This window comes from Nomascus leucogenys, chromosome 22a, assembly GCF_006542625.1.
Source record: "Nomascus leucogenys isolate Asia chromosome 22a, Asia_NLE_v1, whole genome shotgun sequence".
NCBI classification, from domain to species: Eukaryota; Metazoa; Chordata; class Mammalia; order Primates; family Hylobatidae; genus Nomascus; species Nomascus leucogenys.
Window position 1 is genome coordinate 120,993,139 of NC_044402.1, and position 20,270 is coordinate 121,013,408.

The window sequence follows — 20,270 nt, forward strand, 5'->3', positions numbered from 1 at the left end:
TTACCAAGACCTGTTCTTTCTTGAGAATAGGTAATGAGAATCCAGTCTGGTTAAAAGCATTAGATTCAGAGTCCAACAAAATTGGATTTGAGTCTTGACTTGGCTCTATTACTTATTAACTATGTGATTTTGAGCAAGGACTCAAGGGGAGGAAATAGAGCAGAATAGGAAAAAAGTGGCCGATATATGATGATTGACAGAGTTATTTTTTTTTTCCAAATAAGTTTGCCAACTCATGGGAATTCCTGGAAACACTTATTGTCATAATTATTTGCTTTAGCCTGGGCCATACTTTAGCTGATGGGACAAGGACCAACAAGGTCCAGGAAAATACAAATTGTTCATAGATCTAAAACTATTGTGATGCAAGAGTGGCGGTGATGCATTTATTTGTCCAAATACACTGGGAAACAGACACACAGTCAGTTTCACACTTTTCAATTTGTGGAGTATTCATTTACTTTGCTTCACTTTTATATACCTTCCATTTGTGGAGAAGAAGCAGAAGCGGTATCCCAATAGCACTCAGTTTGCTATTTATTACCAAGTTCTGGGAAAAAAAATGTTCAACAAAGAGAAGTGCTTTCTCCTTTGTCTAAATTCTCAGAGTACATTGCAACTCTCTTGTCACAATGCACTGATCACCCAGCAATGCAGTTGTTTCTGTTTGTGTTTTACTGTCCTTTTATTATTCTCTTCCTTTCTCTCTCCTACTGCCTAGATCATAGTAGGCATTCACATCAGTTCCCTTACTGTTTTGAAGGAGTGCCTTCAGAAGGCTGAATTTATTAACTAAAAAGTGTTTCTAATTATGTTTTTAAAATTTATTATTATAGATGATTAAGAGACCATGATATTTGCTTGACATACCTAAATTTATGCTGAATGATTTGAACATCCAAATATTGCCTCGAGGCAAGAGCCACCTAAAAGTTTTTTGTATGTCAAAGCCAAGGCAAACCAGGAAAATGATGTACCCCTTCTGCTCAGAATTTAGCTGACTGTTAAAGAATCTCTAGATTTTGGAAGTCTTGTTCTCTCTTGAAAATGTCCCAAATGACTTTAAGCAAGAAGGTCACCTAGAACCATTCTCATCCAGCAGGATTTCTTTCTGAACAGAATATAGAGGGTGAGAACTTTTCTTTTCTTTTCTTTTCTTTTCTTTTCTTTTCTTTTCTTTTCTTTTCTTTTCTTTTCTTTCTTTCTTTCTTTCTTTCTTTCTTTCTTTCTTTCTTTCTTTCTTTCTTTCTTTCTTTCTTTCTTTCTTTCATTTTTTGAGACAGGGTCTCGCTATGTCACCAAAGCTGGAGGGCAATGGCATAATCATAACTCACAGCAGCCTTCAACTGGTGATCTGAAGCAATTCTCCTCCTTCAGCCTCTTGGGTAGCTGGGACCACAGACATACACCACCATGTTCCACTAATGTTTGTATTTTTTAATTTTTTTGTAGAGATGGGGTTTTACTATGTTGCCCAGGATAGCTTTGAACTTCTGGCTTCAAGTGATCCTTGAGGGTGGAAACTTTCTCCTGCTGAAGGAATCCTTGTGACTATAATCCCTTCTCTTTATCAGACTTTTGTGCTAGTGGAAAGCTATGGAAAGCTTGAGTTTCCCAAATTATAGTTATTGTAGCTTAAGACAAGCACCTTGGAGAGGGAGGACATCTATGTTTCAGCCCTCACATCCTATCATGGAAATTAATTAGCAGAGCAAAGAAGCAGCAGGATAGATCTATGGAGGTGGGGGCATCCACCGCTTCCTTATACTGTAAACATAATGGTGGAAGAGAGGGAAAATTCTCCAAGTATTCCATGCTGCCTAATAGAGTTATTTCAAACTCTGGATATAGCTTTTGCAGATATGGTCCTTATCTCAACTTCTTGCCGTTTTCCCATAAGATTCCTCTTGCACTGCCTCCTAAGCACATTAAACTGCTATAGTTTCCCTAATTCCTCCTACTTATTCACACATAGTGCCTTGCATGCATGTTTCTCCATGCCTAGAATGCCCCCTTGGGCAACTTACTCACCTTTCTAAGCCTGTTTCATCATCTGTTGGGTAAAGATAATGAAAACATCTTCCTCACTGGGGCTATTGAGAGGATTAAATAAGATGATCCGTGGAAAGGGCTTAGCACAGTCTGTGGCACCAATGAGCTCAATAGTTGTTATTTGCAATTTTTTATTCCTTTGTCTGCTTGACAAAGTTGTGCTCATCCCCTAATAACCATATGAAATATACTTTTTTGCTTTGAAATTTCCATTGTCTGTGAAGTAAATCATTGCTTTTTCTTGTATGCTTCCAAATGATTCTATACATATTTACATTATAGTCAGCTGGAATTTATTTAGTTGTCTGTCTTCTCTGAAGGACTGTGACCTTTTGAAGATGGAGACTGTGTCTTGGTCATTTTTTTTCAGCTTCTGAGTTCCTCTGTAAATAAAAAATTAATATTTGTTAAATTAAGTTTTGATAGAGCAAGTGAGTGAGTCAGTGAATGCATAAATGAAAAAAAAGATTCTTAAAAAGATGTACCATGGCAGAATAAATGGAGGTTTCTAAAAGTATAATTGAGAGACTGCAGGTTTTGACTAACTCATTGCTATTTCATTTTTTTCTGAAAAAAGTTCAATATTCTATAAGCATTTTTTTATGAATAGTGCAATATATAAGAACGTTACTGGGGTGGATCAAGAGATTAAATTGACTTAAGGTCAATTTTCTAGCTAAGGAATGAAAGGATGCACTGGGAAAATATGAGCAGCTTTGTGATGAAGAGAAGAGGAACAGAGAAAGTGATTAGAGAAAGGGAGACAAGATGGGAGTGGCTGGAGGAATTTTAGGGGAGAGATAATTGGGACAGGTGTTGAAATGAGAAGCTATTTGGGAGAAGGCGAGAGAGAATTCAAAGAGAATTTTTAGGAAACTTCAAGGCAACTCTCTTTTACATCTATCCAAAGAAGCCATCCTTAAACCACTCTAATTTAACTGACCTTCCAGATAAAACAGCTCTCCCCATTCCCTCCGTAAAACACAGATACTTGGTGCTGGTGATTGGATGTTTCCCTGCCATTTTCTCTAAAAACACCAGATGATAGTTAGAGAGATCAATCTTCCCTCATTTGTTTTCTGTCTTCCCTAGATTTGGTTTCTGGAAATCCTTTGCAGCAATCTGCAAGGACTTCCCTGCTTCATGCCCAGGTTTTCATCTGACCTTCCTAGACGGCTCTATCCATAACTTCTGATAACATGTCCTTCCTAGACTCTTTCAGAGAGGGGCCCTTACTCACAGATGCAGGTCTGTGTTGAATTTCAGCCTTAACTACATGCCCTCAGAACTGCCTTTTCCCTGAGAAGAGGAACCACCTCTCCTGCCCTGCGTGTTCTGTACTCCATATTATTGATTTATCTCAGATTAGTGCTCATGGAACATGCTGGGTAGCTGGGGACATGGTACATGGCATTTGAGCTCTATCTTCTTTGAAACATATCAAAACATTAACATCAGCCAGCCTCTTACATAAAGCCATATTGTAAACATGTCTTTGCTTATATGCTATTTTTGCTTTGTGATGTAGGAAGGAAAAAAAGAGAAAAAGTTATTCTCTCCTTATGTATAACCCTATTATGTTGCAAGTAGATAAGCTTTGGAGGAAATAACTAAAATGTGATGTACCTGGTTAGAAACAGATTCTGTAAATTGATCATATAGCAGTAAACACAGTAAAATGGGTGATTTCCTCACGAGTAGAAGGAGAATTGCTACAGAAATATCAAAGGGCAAGCAGATCTACAGGATTAATGGCCATACACCCTTTTGAGTTTATCGGAGCATGAATTTTTTGAAGGGAGCTGGACAGGATCGCTGATTGAGTAGATTACCTTGTGAAAGTACAAAAACAGATTTTTATCATGCTGGGATTTTTACAAGCTGATATTTATGGGCTAAAAGTAGAAGGTGAGAATATCAAAATGAATTCATCATATTGTTTTTGTACCACATTTTATGATATCCCAAAGGCTGTCTTGACACAGGACCTGCATTTTTACTAACACTGTTTGCAAGAAAGGGAAAATTTGAGGTGCTAGTGGATTTGTCTTGAGCCCAGTTCTCAGTGTCACAATGAAAAGTAGCTCCCTGTCCTTCCTATCTGGTGTGATTCCAGGGGCAGTAGCAAGAGCCTTCTTCTTATGATACCTGAGCCTGATGTACTGATGACTCATGCCCCTGGAGTCAAGTATTGACCTCGTTATGTGACCAATTGAAAAGAACCCCTTAATAGGCATTAACTCCTTAGCCTCTTACTTAGTTTATGAAAGGATTTTTATTTCCAATACTAGTGCCTGAAGGCTTTATTTGTGTCACGGTGAAGGTGAAAAAAATCCTTGAAAAGGATGGAAAATTGAATAAATAAATTGCAATTTTATTTTAATGCAAAGCTATTTTTAAAATTGATTCTTAAAAGCAGCGTTTAGATCGTCAGTTCTAATCATCTGGGATTTGTTTGATGAATTTAATCTCATAAACTTCTGAAGATAATATGAAATCAAAGATGCCTTCCAGCTCAAATAAAAGATTGGTCCCACAATAAGACAGGATTCATGAGTGGGATCCTTCCTGGGCTATTTAATACCCTTTGGCTCTTGGGCATGCCATTTCACACTGAATGAAACTCTGAACTTGACCTGGAAATTGAAGTTGGGTAGGAAAAGAAGGAGAGTTGGATTAGGTGATCTTCGGTCAGATAAAATCACAGCTTATTTCTTTACTGCTGGCTCCATGATGCCTTACTTTCCAGTTAAAACATCTGCAAAAAATATGAGGGAAATAGATCCACATGCCTATTCAAAAGAGGTCCCTTCACATGTGGCTGTTGGAATGTTAACCAAATAAGGCAAGTCATACGCTAAAATTTCATTGTAAACATGCAACTGCAGATCTAACTGAGGCATGGTTTCCTAAGAATCCATGCTTTACTTCTGTGTTAAATAATTCCCATAAATAACAGATCAACAACTTATTCTTTCTAGTATTTTAATGTGAACAAAAAAATCACTCTTTCTGGAGAATTAGGCTATGGATTATAATTCCCATATTGCAGATGGGGAAACTGAGACTTCATAAAATTTTGCTTTTTCCGAGTTCATACAGGAGAGCCCAAACTTATATGCAAGTCCTAGCTAATCACACTAATTTTTGGAACCCAATTACAAATTGTTGGTATGGTATGTCATGTTTTTTGTTTTGTTTTATTTTTGAGACGGAATCTCACTGTGTTGTCCAGGCTGGAGTACAGTGGCACGATCTTGGCTTACTGCAACCTCTGCCCCCTGGGTTCAAGCGATTCTCTTGCCTCAGGCTCCCTAGTAGCTGGGATTACAGTGCCTGCCACTGTGCTCAGCTAATCTCACTCCTGTAACCCCAGCACATTTGGAGGCTGAGGCACGAGGTCAGGGGTTCAAGACCAGTCTGGCCAAGATGGTGAAATCTGTATCTACTAAAAATACAAAAATTAGCCAGGTGTGTCATATTTTTGAAAATCATTTCCTACAGGTACCCTACAAAATTTCTTTTAGAGGAGGTTAAAACTGATTTAGTGAATTCACATATTATTGGGGTAAATTTAAGAGAAATAAGCCAGCTTTGCCACGTCCATCTGTCAGTTTCACTGTTGGAATGAATGAGATGGGGACTTTAATATCCATCTGGAAGATATTCACTTTATGACATTGCTATACATCACAATATGGGTCAGAGAACCAGGCTAATCATCTAAGTAAATATTGTTGTTAAATTATTTCCCATTGTGTGGGTTTAAGCTTCATTAGATCTAGAGTGGAAAGAATACCATTAGCTTAGTGTTTATGGCTAACTACTGTTTTTCATTTTGGATTGGTGTGATAAATTTAGCAAATAACACTGAAAACAGCTCTTATGCTTGAAAGATGTAATTGAATTGTACTATAGCATTAAAATATTACAACTGGATGCAAACTTTATCTATTGCCAGTTCATTTTTATTTTAAAACTTCTGGTTTGAAGACCCAATAGGCATAGTTTGAAAAGTTCAAGGAATAAAATCATGAAGTGTGCCAATGATCATTATCTTTTTGTTTCAGTTTTTGTGTATGCCTTTTATAGGAGAGTTGCAAAGGCTTGAAGAGTTGGAGAAAATTGCAAGTGAACTTGTGAAGTCAGTTTTAAAAGGACAATCTCTATTACTTAGAATATTTATGCTACAACTAGGCACCCAATTTAGTATGCTGGAGGTCTGCTGATTGCACAAGCAATGGGCCACTTGCATTTGCAATTAACCACTTACACCCTTGTTTTTCCTCGCAACCCAAGAGGTTGATTATGTGATTGTAGGTATAACAATTAGCACACACGAAAAGAAAAACCCAGCAGAAGCCTCCTAAGAGTATCCTTTTATTGAAAGCCTCAAATGTGAACTAATTAGGTTAGCAGGTACAGTAGATGGCCCCCAACATGTGCTATATCAAAACACTTTGCCTATAGTCTACTTGCTCTTATTGTGTAATAGAAATTGCTCCCCCACCAGTCCTATGTGGGGATGGCTCTCTGTTCCAGTGTAGAAAAGGAGGAATGACATACATGAAATGGATGGGGAGGACTCCCAATTCTGTTATATCCTTGTCACTGTAGGATAACACAGTGGAACTTTTAAAATACCTAGGCCAAAGACAGGCCAGAGGAATACACAAGACCCATCCAGCTTTCAGAATGTCTTCTTTCTTTTCTTTCTTTTCCTTCCTTGTGTCCTTCTTTGCAATTACATTTTTTGCTTCTGAATATATGGCAAATTAAAAAAAATAATGAGAACCCTTTTGGTTTTCCACTTAGAAAAGTTAAAGTATTTAAAATATCACAAATATAGAGTTGAACTCATAGAAAAGAAAGTGCAACACTCATATAATTGCTAGTAGTAATAAGTTTATTTGGATGCTTGGGGTTAGTATATAAACCAAAAGTTAGCAGAATTACAAGGAGAATGTGACAAATACCTCGATACATAAAACTCTAATACATTTTAAAACATTAGAACTTTTATGTCCAGTAGATACCATTTAGGAAAAAAATATAGAATTTTAAAACAATACAATTATGATGGACCATGTGGTAATAGATCATATATATGGAACCTAGTGTTCTGCATTCAAGAATGTACATTCTTCAAAAACATACAGAAAACTTTAATTAAAAATGACCACATACTATGCAGAAGCTCTTTAGTTTAATTAGACACCATTTGTCAATTTTGGCTTTCGTTGCCATTGCTTTTGGTGTTTTAGACATGAAGTCCTTGCCCATGCCTATGTCCTGAATGGTATTGCCTAGGTTTTCTTATAGGGTTTTTATGGTTTTAGGTCTAACATTTAAGTCTTTAATCCATCTTGAATTAATTTTTGTATAAGGTGTAAGGAAGGGATCCAGTTTCAGCTTTCTACATATGGCTAGCCAGTTTTCCCAGCACCATTTATTAAATAGGGAATCCTTTCCCCATTTCTTGTTTTTGTCAGGTTTGTCAAAGATCAGATGGTTGTAGATGTGTGGTATTATTTCTGAGGGCTCTGTTCTGTTACATTGGTCTATATCTCTGTTTTGGTACCAGTACTATGCTGTTTTGGTTACTGTAGCCTTGTAGTATAGTTTGAAGTCAGGTAGCGTGATGCCTCCAGCTTTGTTCTTTTGGCTTACGATTGTCTTGGCAATGTGGGCTCTTTTTTGGTTCCACGTGAACTTTAAAGTAGTTTTTTCCAATTCTGTGAAGGAAGTCATTGGTAGCTTGATGCGGATGGCATTGAATCTATAAATTACCTTGGGCAGTATGGCCATTTTTATGATATTGATTCTTTCTATCCATGAGCATGAAATGTTATTCCATTTGTTTGTGTCCTCTTTTATTTTGTTCAGAGGTGGTTTGTAGTTCTCCTTGAAGAGGTCCTTCACATCCCTTGTAAGTTGGATTCCTAGGTATTTTATTCTCTTTGAAGCAATTGTGAATGGGAGTTCACTCATGATTTGGCTCTCTGTTTGTCTGTTGTTGGTGTATAAGAATGCTTGTGATTTTTGCACATTGATTTTGTATCCTGAGACTTTGCTGAAGTTGCTTATCGGCTTAAGGAGATTTTCGGCTGAGACGATGAGGTTTTTCTAAATATACAATCATGTCATCTGCAAACAGGGACAATCTGACTTCCTCTTTTCCAAATTGAATACTCTTGATTTCTTTCTCCTGCCTGATTGCCCTGGCCAGAACTTCCAACACTATGTTGAATAGGAGTGATGAGAGAGGGCATCCCTGTCTCGTGCCAGTTTTCAAAGGGAATGCTTCCAGTTTTTGCCCATTTAGTATAATATTGGCTGTGGGTTTGTCATAAATAGCTCTTATTATTTTGAGATACGTCCTATCAATACCTAAGAAACTACCATCAGAGTGAACAGGCAACCTACAGAATGGGAGAAAATTTTTGCAATCTACTCATCTGACAAAGGGCTAATAACCAGGATCTACAAAGAACTCAAACAAATTTACAAGAAAAAAACAAACAACCCCATCAACAAGTGGGCGAAAGATATGAACAGACACTTCTCAAAAGAAGACATTTATGCAGCCAACAGATACGTGAAAAAATGCTTGTCATCACTGGCCATAAGAGAAATGCAAATCAAAACCACAATGAGATACTATCTCACACCAGTTAGAATGGTGATCATTAAAAAGTCAGGAAACAACAGGTGCTTGAGAGGATGTGGAGAAATAGGAACACTTTTACATTGTCAGTGGGACTGTAAACTAGTTCAGCCATTGTGGAAGACAGTGTGGCGATTCCTCCAGGATCTAGAACTAGAAATACCATTTGACCCAGCCATCCCGTTACTGGGTCTATACCCAAAGGATTATAAATCACGCTGCTATAAAGACACATGCACACGTATGTTTATTGTGGCACTATTCACAATAGCAAAGACTTGGAACCAACCCAAATATCCATCAGTGATAGACTGGATTAAGAAAATGTGGCACATATACACCATGGAATACTATACAGCCAGAAAAAAGGATGAGTTCATGTCCTTTGTAGGGACATGGATGAAACTAGAAGCTAGAAACCATCATTCTCAGCAAACCATCACAAGGACAAAAAACCAAACACTGCATGTTCTCAATCATAGGTGGGAGTTGAACAATGAGAACACTTGGACCCCAGAAGGGGAACATCACACACCAGGGCCTGTCATGGTTTGCGGGTGGGGGGAAGGATAGCATTAGGAGATGTACCTAATGTAAATGACTAGTTAATGGGTGCAGCACACCAACATGGCACATGTGTACATATGTAACAAACCTGCACATTGTGCACATGTACCCTAGAACTTAAAGTATAATAAAAAATAATTTTAAAAAAAGTCAGGCTGCTGATGGCCAGGGATATGGGAGAGAGTTCCCTGACCAGGCTGGAACAGTAATTCCATAAGTGCTCACCTTCTGCTATAGGTTGGTGCAAAAATAATTGCGGTTTTTGCTATATGGCAAAAAACGCGATTACTTTTGCACCAACCTATTTAGTTGTTACACTTTTATGTTTGGGAACTTTTCAGTATGCATATTATATTTCACAAAAGAAAAGTTTTTTTATAAAGTGGGAAGGGGTCATGAAGTCTCCTTTACTTAAAAAGTGAACAAAATATGGTGACAGAAATGTTAAAGGGATTCCAATGAAGGTAAAGTCAACTATGTAAAATTATTGTCCCTCTTTCCATTTGCATATAAAAATCAAATGATTTCACCCCCAAAAAAATGACCACATACTAGGCCACAAATAAAAAACAAAATCATTTCGTAGACCATTTACTCTGATCAGATGAAATAAAAGTAGAACTGAACAGTGATAAAGAGAAAAAAAATCCTCTTTTCTATACATTTGGAAACAAAACAAGACACTTCTACATGATGTATGAGTGAGAGAAAAAATAAAATTATAAATCAGGAAATGAGAAAATATTGAGAACTGAATAACAGTGAAACCACTAAACATAAAAGCTGTTGGGATGCAGCTAAAGTGGCACTGAGAGGTAAATGAGTAGCATTATTGCCCGTATTAGAGAAGAAAGACTAAAAGTGTAATAATTATATCCAAATAAGAGGGTTATGGGAAAAACAAAAACAGAATAAATCCAAGAAAACAGAATGAAGGAAACTACAAGATAAGAATAAAAAATAATAAATTAGAGCACAGGAATAAAAAGGAATGTTAATAAAACAAAAAGCTTGTTCTTTGAAAGAATAAAAATAAAATAAATATGGAAGCACAAATACTACATTATATTGCACTGATAAATAATATGAAAATGGGGATATTGTCACAATTAGAGATTAAAGGAGTCATAATACTATAGAATGACTTTATAATAATAAATTTGAAAATATAGACCAAATAGACAATTTCTTAGGAAAAGGAAATTTACCATAATTGACTAAAAAAACAAATAGAAAGCTTAAGTAAATCTGTAATTAACATGTATATCAAATTGGTGGCAAAATTTCTAGATACCAAACGCATTAGACCTAGATGATTTTCAGGTGATTGGTACTAAAATGTCAAGAAAAGTAATATACAAACTCTTTCAGAACATAGAAAAAGAAAGAATATCCAACTAATTTAAGAAGCTAGTATTATTTTATTTAAAAAATGGTCAAGAACAATATAAGAAAAAATTATAAACCAATTTTACTTGCAAATATTGAAAAAATGATAAAATCTGACAAATTCAGGAGTATATGTCAAAAATTAATCCTCATGACAAAGAAATTTTTATCCAGTTAATATAATAAGATTTCAGCCTCAATGAAATCTACCATTACAATACACCACAGTATCATTTTAAAATAAAAAAGTTTATGATAATTCCAATAAATGAATAAAAACCATTTATACAATTCAAAACTATGTTTATTAGGAAATATAGAAAATTTTGAATAAGTGTGGAACTTAATTAAGCGCTTCTATTAAAAATCTACAGCAAACATCATTGCTAATGGTGAATTATTAATAGTATTCTATTAAAATCAATAAACAAAAAAGTATGCTCACTATCACGATTTCTAATGTACCTTCTCCAAGGCAGTGTAGCAAGACGAGAAAAGAAAAAAGATAAATACTAGAGAGGAAGAAACAGTTATTATTCTTCACTTATTATTGTTTGTATAGGAGATAAAAGAGGTTTCATAAACTATTTGAGCTGATAAGAGTTCCTAAGGTTGCTGGATAAGGTCAATGTATAAAAATTGTTTTCTGTGGATGGACAGTGAGTAAGTACAACATAAATTAAAAATAAGATGCCATTAACAACAAAAATAAAAGTAATGTGCCTATGGATAAATCTAACAAAAGATGGAGAAAATTATGAACCTAAAGTTTCATATTTGAAACACATAAAAGAAGACTTGAGTAAACGGGAAAATACACCTTGTTTCTTTAGAGATAGAATCAATGCTGTATGGATAGCAATGTCTTCCCATATTAACCTATAATTACAATGAAACCCCAATCAAATTTACAATAGAACTTCACAAACTCCTATTTTTATTTTTTGAAAAGCAAAGGGCCAAAATAACCATAAGAATCTTAAGAAGATAGTCATAAAACGACAGATGCTGGTGAGGCTGTGGAGAAAAGGGAAGGCTTATATGCTATTCGTGGGAATGTAGATTCAGGTACTGTGGAAAGCAGTTTGGAGATTTCTCAAAGAACTTAGAACAGAGCTACCATTTGACCCAGCAATCCCATTGCTGGGTATATATCCAAAATAAAACAAATCTTTCTACCAAAAAGACACAAACACTTACATGTTCATTGCAGCACTATTTACAATAGCAAAGACATGGAATTAACCTAGGTGCCTATCAACAGTGGACTGGATATACATACACACCATGGAATACTACACAACCATTAAAAAAGAATGAAATAATATCCTTTGCAACAACAGGGATGCAGCTGGAGTCCATTATCCTAAGCAAATTAATGCAGGAACAGAAAACCAAATACTGCATGTTCTCACTTATGAGTATGAGCTAAACATTGTGTAATCATGGACATAGAAATGGCAACAATAGACACTGGGGACTACTGGGGAGTGGAGCAAAGGGTGAAAAACTAACTATTGGGTACTAAGCTCAGTATCTTAGTGAGGGGATCATTCATACGTCAAACCTCAGCATCATGCAATATACCCAGGTAACAAACCTGCACATGCACCTCCTAAATCTAAAATAAAAGTTTTTTTTTTAATAAAGAAGACTAGGCATTTGACTTACCTGACACAAAACTTACAATAAAGTCGAGAAATACAAACAGTATGATAATGACACAGAAATACACAAACAGATGAGAAACAAAAAAGAAGACCAAGTAACAGACTTATTTATACATGAGATAAAGTATATGACATAGGTATATGACAAACAGTGGAGGAAGAACAGGCTGCTCAAAATTATACAAACCGTATCCCTTTTTAGCATATGAAAATAAATTCCAGATGGATTAAACGCCAAAATGTGAGAAGAACGACTGTTAAGCATTTAGAAGAAAATACAGGAAAGTTTTTTTTAATAATATTATGATAGAAAAAGATTTCTTAAATAAGATTAAAAAACATAAAGCGTAAAAATTACATCAAACAAATACTTACAATACATAACACTATAAACAAGGAGCAAGGAGACTGGTATAACAGTGATGATGGGTGCCTAGGTATCTGTTACTTAATTTTCTGTATACTTTAAATGCCTTTACAAGATGCGCAATTAAAAATTAAAAACTATAAAGACTAAAAATCATTCAGGGAATGTGGAACAGAGAGTAGGGCAGGAGAGCTGAAGATAAGCTTGTTTTTTAACCCTCTGATTTCTCCTCTCTCTTTCTCTCCCTCCACTCAGCTGCAGTATTATTTATGCTACTGATATATACCTCCCTCTAGCCTCTTCTTAGTTCAGCTCAGGACATGGTGCTTTAACCATGCTGAGAGAATTTGGGATTGACTACAGACAGAGTTATGACTAAGAGGTGTCTCTGCTTCAAGTCCTGGCAAGCATTTTCTCTCCAAGTTACCATGAAGTATTTCTTGGGTCTGTGACAAAATAACTCTTGTGGGGTGGATGCATACCAATTTCCATAAGATGGCACCCAGTTACAGCATGCCAATTCACTTATGTATTTTGAAAATGTGCGTTCATTGGTAATCCAGCTTGTGAATTTGCACAGACAATTCCCAGAGCGGTTTGACTGGAACTTAACCTGTTATGGCACTCCCACTTGACTCATTGGATTTTGCAACAGCCCAAAGCTGTCAGCCCACACATCCCCATGGATGGTAAGTAGGTGAGGACCTCATTGTACTCATTCATTTTTATTATCTTAGATCTCTTCCCTAACATATTGGGTATCATATGGGGGCTTGTTCTTTATAAAGACCACATTCAGATTTTACTAGGTCACTGGGCTCCTGGTGCCAGGAGAAAGCTGAGTTTAGGGCAACATGCAAAGAATATGAGCTGCCTTCTTGTCATGTGCATGTTCATGAAGGCAAGGAAATAAGGCTGTTGGTTTACAGTTCTGTCTCTAGAAATGGCCCCAAAGTGCTACGTGAAGTATTGCACCAAGGTTACTTCGAGATATAACTGGACGAATATTGGCTTGATAAATGAAATGAAACCATATGTCATTACATGTAAAAAAGAGACAGAACAACTTTTACCTAAGTTATCTCGCTCACTGTGGTTTTGAGTCAAGACCGGACTTATTTAATGGTTACTTAAAGTCTATTTTTATAGTCTGATTTTGAGGGGCTTTTGGGAAGTACAGTTATTAAAAGATATTTCAACTCAAGATGGTGATTTCTGAAATTCTAAAGTCATTCCATTAGCTCACACTACTGAAATACAATGATCCATCAACTCCGGCAGGTGCTATGCAGTAGACAGCACTGGAGCTTTGTCTTGACGTCCTTGGATCACTTTTACCATTTCTGCACTTCTCTCCCCTGGCTTTGATATGTCTTTGCTTCCAATGGCTCAGACTCATCCTTCAGGAGCTGCTTTGCCTTCTTGGGAGTGTGCAGAGAGCAGAACTGGCTGGGAGTTAGGTCCTACCTCTACCCTACTCCCAGATGATGGCCCTTAGCAGATAACTGCTAGGGATGGGGCTTTGAAAGGCCAACTCCTAGCCTCTAGTAAGATCAAGGTAATTCTGAGGAGTAACTTACTCTGTAGGCTTCCTCCAGGGGATCAGGCTCCTTCCTTGCCCCCATCTTGTTTCCCTCCTCCTTTTTTGTTTTCTTCTGGGAGCACCTTCCCAAGAAGTCACTGACATCTATATCATAGCACCTGCTTCCAGGGAACCCAACCTAATAGGTGGGTGATTTATTAAAGCTTTTCAGAGAAAAGAAAGCTGAAGGGTCTGGAGCACTTGAAGTGGCTAAGATTAAATCCATGAAGTTAGAAGGGGTAGGAAGAGAAAGTTTTATCAGAGGGGTCTGGGTGTTCAAAGAAAAGATTGAGCCACTTAAAGCATGGCCTCTGAACAACATTTACCTAAGTTATTGGATAATTTACTCAGTTCTCTGGATTTGTTTTGCTTGTGGTGTTTCTTTCTTGAAACTATGTCTTTCTGCTCCTCTTCCCTACCCCAGAATGATCTTTACACGTGAGTTTAAATAAATGTAAGTTTGCTGTTTTCTCCAGAGACAGACTTTACAATCCCTGGATTGGTAGGCTACTTGGAAACATGGCTCGGATATCATCTGGTTTGGGGAAACATTCATGTTTTATAAGGATATAAAACTCTCTACCAGTAAAGAATCCAGTCAACTGAGAGATACATCATGGTTGTAGGCACACTTAAAGAATTCTGTCTTTGTTTATGAATATACATATAGTAAAAATTAAAAGCTTGACTGGAAATGATAAATATCAAGTCAAGATGATGGTCACATGATGGAAAGGGGGAGGGGAATAGAACAGGAGAAATATTTATAGGGATTCAGTTTTTAGTGTAACTGAACTATTATTAACTAAACTATTTATATAACTACTCAGTTATACTAATATATAGTTTTTAATTTAAGCAGACTGGCAGGAACATAAGCATTAAACAAATAAAAAGGGAATTTTCTCTTAACATTTTCAAGTGAAGGACTAAGGGAAGCAGCATGAAGGGGAATGGAGAATGCCCTTTGCTTAAGATGCATGGTCAGCTGGCCAGGGAGTGATGGCTGGTCCCCAAATTCTGAATGTATAGCCCTATCCATTTAAAACTTCTTCATTTTTGGAAATGTTCTATATTTGTGCTGCTTGATATAGTAGCCATTGACATCAGGTGACTAATCTAAATTAATTAAAAATTTTAAAGATTAAAAGTTTGGTTTGTCAGTTGTGCTAGCTCCATTTCAAGTGTCCAGGGGCTATTTTAGGCAGATAGCTTTAGAATGAAGCTTCAAAGCACAGATTTTTATAGGCCCACGGATCAGAAAACCAAAACCCAATTTTTTTCTATAGGGGTGAGGGAATTAATTGAGTAAACACAGCTAGTGAATGACTGAGGCCCAGTTTTCTGATTCCTAGTTAATGTTTTAGCCTCTAGCACCTACCTCAGTTGGGGTGTGGGGAGAAAGGTGAAGTGAGGTATGTGTATGCAGACATGGATGCTTTCTGCTTCAGCGTAAGAATGACTCTAGTATGTAGGGGTATCTCTTCTTTGTTCTCTAAGCACCCTCTCCATAATCAGACTTTTTCACCCTCTGACTTCCTGTTGAGTTTGTGAAGAACACTAAGAGGATTTGAGTCTAAGACAGTTGAATAGGAGAGCCCAGAAATAACATTCACATATTTACAGTCAATCGATTTTCCACAAAGGTGCCAAAAACACACAATGGAAGAGGAAATTCTCTTCAATAAATTATGTTGAAAACTGGATATCTACATGCAGAAGAATAAAATTGGACCCTTATCTCACACCTTTTACAAAAATCAACTCAAAATGGAATAAAGATTTAAATGTAAGATCTGAAAGTATAAAACCGTTAGAAGAAAGCATAGAAGAAAAGCTCCAAGACATTGCCCTGAGAAATGATTTATTGGATATGACCCCAAAAGCATAGGCAACAAAAGCAAAAATAGACGAAGGAGTTGTACCAAAACAAAAGAAGCATGTGTACAGCAAAGGAAACAACAAGTGAAGAGACAACCCATGGATTGACAGAAAATATTTATAAACCATATTCTGATAAGGGGTTAGTATCCAAAATATATAAAGCATTCAAACAACTTAAGAAAACCTACAACCTGATTTTTAAAATGGGCAAAGGACCTGAATAGACATTTCTCAAAAGGAGGCATACAAATGGCCAACAGATACATGAAAAAAGTGCTTAACTTCACTAATCATCAAGAAAACACAAATTAAAACCACATGAAATGTTACCTTATACCTGTTAGAATGGCTACTAATAAAAAAGACAAAAGGATGATGAGTGGTGGTGAGAATGTAGAGAAGAAGGAACTCTCGTACAGTGTTGTTGGGAATGTAAATTGGTGCAGCCATTTTGAAAACTATATGGAGTTTCCTCAAAAAATTAAAAGTTGAACTAACATATGATGTAGTAATCCCATTACTGGGTATATATCCAACAGAACTGAAGCCAATAAGCTAAAGAGATTTAATGATTAATTGCACAGAATGGAATGTATTATATAGTTCAAAATTGCTTACAATTAGATTTTGAATTTTTTGACCATACAAAATATGTATGTGAAATGACAGATATGCTAATGTGCTTGATTTAATCATTCTACAATGTATTCAGATATCAAAATATCACATTGTACCCCACAAATATACACAATTATTATTTGTCAATTAAAAATAAAATAATTTGGGTCAAAGGATGGTGAATAAGAGTAGGGTATGTGTTCTCCCAATTCCCTCCCTTGTAGCCTCTGAAGACCCAACTCCTGTCCCCTAGACCTCTCCATAGAGCTCTCCCTGAATCAGGCAGGGCTTCAGTAGGAAACACATAGCAATTCAAGTAGGACAATTTGAGAAGAACTTAATGAATAGCTACTTATAAGTAACAGTGGGGAGCCAACATAAACCCTGGGATTGGAAGAGAGAGGTAAGAGAGCAGTTTCTCCACACAGAGATAGAGTCACATAGTCCCCCTGTCTGCTTCTAAGGTATGTGCATGTTTTGTTGGTGATGAGAGAATTTCACCTGGGGACAGGGGCACAGGAGAGAGCTTATATTTTCCTCTAGCCTCCAAATTCTTCTTTGTACAGTGTGTAGTTATTCAGTTAAATCAATTGTTATTGACTATCTATAATTGATAAGGTTTTATATTAGCTAATTTGGGGATATGGAATTGAATAAGGCCTTGTTCCTGCCTTTGAAGCTCTTTGCTACATATTTAGATCTGTGAGACACACATGCATGAAACCATTGGACCAATAAATCTCAAATGTGCATATGAAATATATTAGCACATTACATATGTGTATGTAATATCTGCTACTTTCTGGCTGTATAGTTTGGGACCAGTTGTTTTCTTCCTCGGAGCCCTTATTCACCTGAAAAATTAAGTTCTCTTTCAAGGTTACTTTGATTAAAATGATAATTTGTAAAGTGCATCCACTTCTCTAGTGAATGTTTCCACTTGGATGTCGAACAGGCATCTGAACTTTTAAATTTAACATACTCCAGTTGGATTTCTAATTTACCGTGCAAATCCATTTCCCTTATAGTCTTTCCATTTGAAGGAATGAAACTTTATTAAGAGACTCCCTACTTTTTCTCATATCCCATGTTCTAGACATTAGCAAATCATGTTGGTTCTACCTGCCTTAGTTTGTTTTGTGCTGCTATAACAAAATACCTGAGAGTGGGAAAGTTACAATGAACAGAAACATCTTGGCTCAAAGTTCTGGAGGCTGGGAAGTCCAATATCAAGGTGCTGGCATTTGTTAAGGGCTTTCTTGCTGTTTCATCACATGGTACAAGGTGGAAGGGCCAAGAGAGAGAACCCACTCATGAAAACCCTTTTTCAAAGGCATTAAACCATCCAATGGTTAACCACCTCTTAAAGGTCCCACCTCCCAATACTAATTTATGTTTCAACATGGGTTTGGGAGGGGACAAACATTCAAACCACAGCAGCCCTCAAATATATCTCAAGCTCACCCACTTCTCACCACCTGCACTGTGATCACTGTGTTCCAAGCTACCATCATCTGAGATCTGGATCACTGGAACGTCTCATTACTTGTCTCCCTGTTTTCATTTAAATCTCCTAAGCATGAGCATGTGATATAATTGACTTTTGTCTTTTCTTAATTTCCGTTACCTTTAGATCATTGAAATGTAGATTCCTGACCTTTAATAACATGCTAGTTTTGTTTTTTGTATTTTGTTTTTGTTTTGGTTTTGGTAATCTGTTTTCTTTGGAGACCATTTTGTGACAATTTTCCCTAAGGCTTTGTGACTTTTACACCTTTTGGTAAGAATAACATACACTTTATTAGACGTTATTTTACTTTATGGAGAACCCACAAAGAATCAAGCACTGAGCCATACATTTTAAAAATCACATTTAATAATCATATTAATCTGAATAGATAGGCATTCTATCCCCATAAGAAATCACTAAGGAACAGCTTCCAGCAAAAGTCATAACTTTGCTCAATGATCTTTGGCTTGAGACATTCTTTTTTGTTCCAACGATACATGTTTGAGAGTCTCTGTCACCAAGAGATTCTGAACCCAAGCTTGGTCATGGCACATCAATCAAATCTTATTCACCTTTGGACTATGTGTCTAATGCATTTGGTAAGCATTCACTGGAGAACAACTTTATTCAAGGAGTGCTGAGCTAATTCAGGGAGGAATAAGGCATTAACCTTGTTTTCAAAAAGCGTATGTTCCAGTGGCAGAGAGAGGAATGTGCACAACTTAACTTCAGTCTACTTCAGAATGATGTGATAAGGGTGTTTAAGTCATGTCAGAAGACTAAGCAGCTATTAATTTCTTCAGTATGGAAAATAATTACCAAAATGATTCTAAATCAGAGTTTATTTACACTTTCATTGTGAAAGAGAATCATTTGCCAGTTTAACTAAAATGTTATGATTTGATAACAGGTGTTGAAACAGAAAACTGTTAATAGGATCTGGGTCCCTGCCATAAAATTTAGAGGTTATGGAAATTCAAACACAGTTTACATTCTCTCCATGGCACTGAAACATTTTTGAAGGCAAGAAAATCCTTTTTCTTAAAACAACTAGTCATTTGCCTAAAGAAGTGACGTGTAAACAAGATCCTCGTTCTAAACTTGTCTTCTTTGTGTAGATATGAATATAGACATTTGGATTTAAGTTGTGACATGTGTATATCTGTCTTGAAGACTGACATATCCTTTCCTCTCTTTATTCTTTTGGTTAGTATAAGTTTATTTATCAATCCCATGGTTTTTATTTTTTCTTTCTATTCGAGGAACACTTTGAACCCAGGCTAATGACTTCAGTTATCCTGGTCTATTTTTTCATGTCCCTTCCAGAGGCACATTTCAGATAATCACATGCTCTCCCCGTTTATCCTACCGCAGCCTAGAATTTCTTGAGTATCTTCTGGAGCTCAGGTTATTCCTAAAATCACTGTGTATATCACTTGATTTGGGGATTTATTGATCCATTCCCACTAAATCCACTGATTGCTGCAGGATTACACTTGCTTTCAGCTGTATGTAAGGAGAATGAGTTTCAATTAGTTATTTCCAGAGAATGGATATCAATGCATACGTTATTTCATGTTATGAAGATGGCTCATAGTAAGTTCTGTGTCCACGGAGAATGTTCAGAAGAATTGTCAGTAATTTCACTAATTTTATGGTTTGTCTGTCTCTCCACAAAAAGGGTTACTGGATGTATATTTAAAAGAACTTTGGAAATAAATAACCCATAAAATCCAAGAGAAATATCCATTATGAAAAATAATTTTTGTGAGTGATCGGTAAATTCCCATTAGAGTTTCTCACAAATTGTAATAGTTTCATAGTAAGTTAAAACTGGATTTATTATGTACACAGTATTTGGTAATGTATAAAAAGACAACACTGGCTCCCCACACGATACGTTCTGTTGAAGGAGATAATCGATTTGTGCTCTGTATCCCTTGAGAGCACAGATAAAAAAAAAA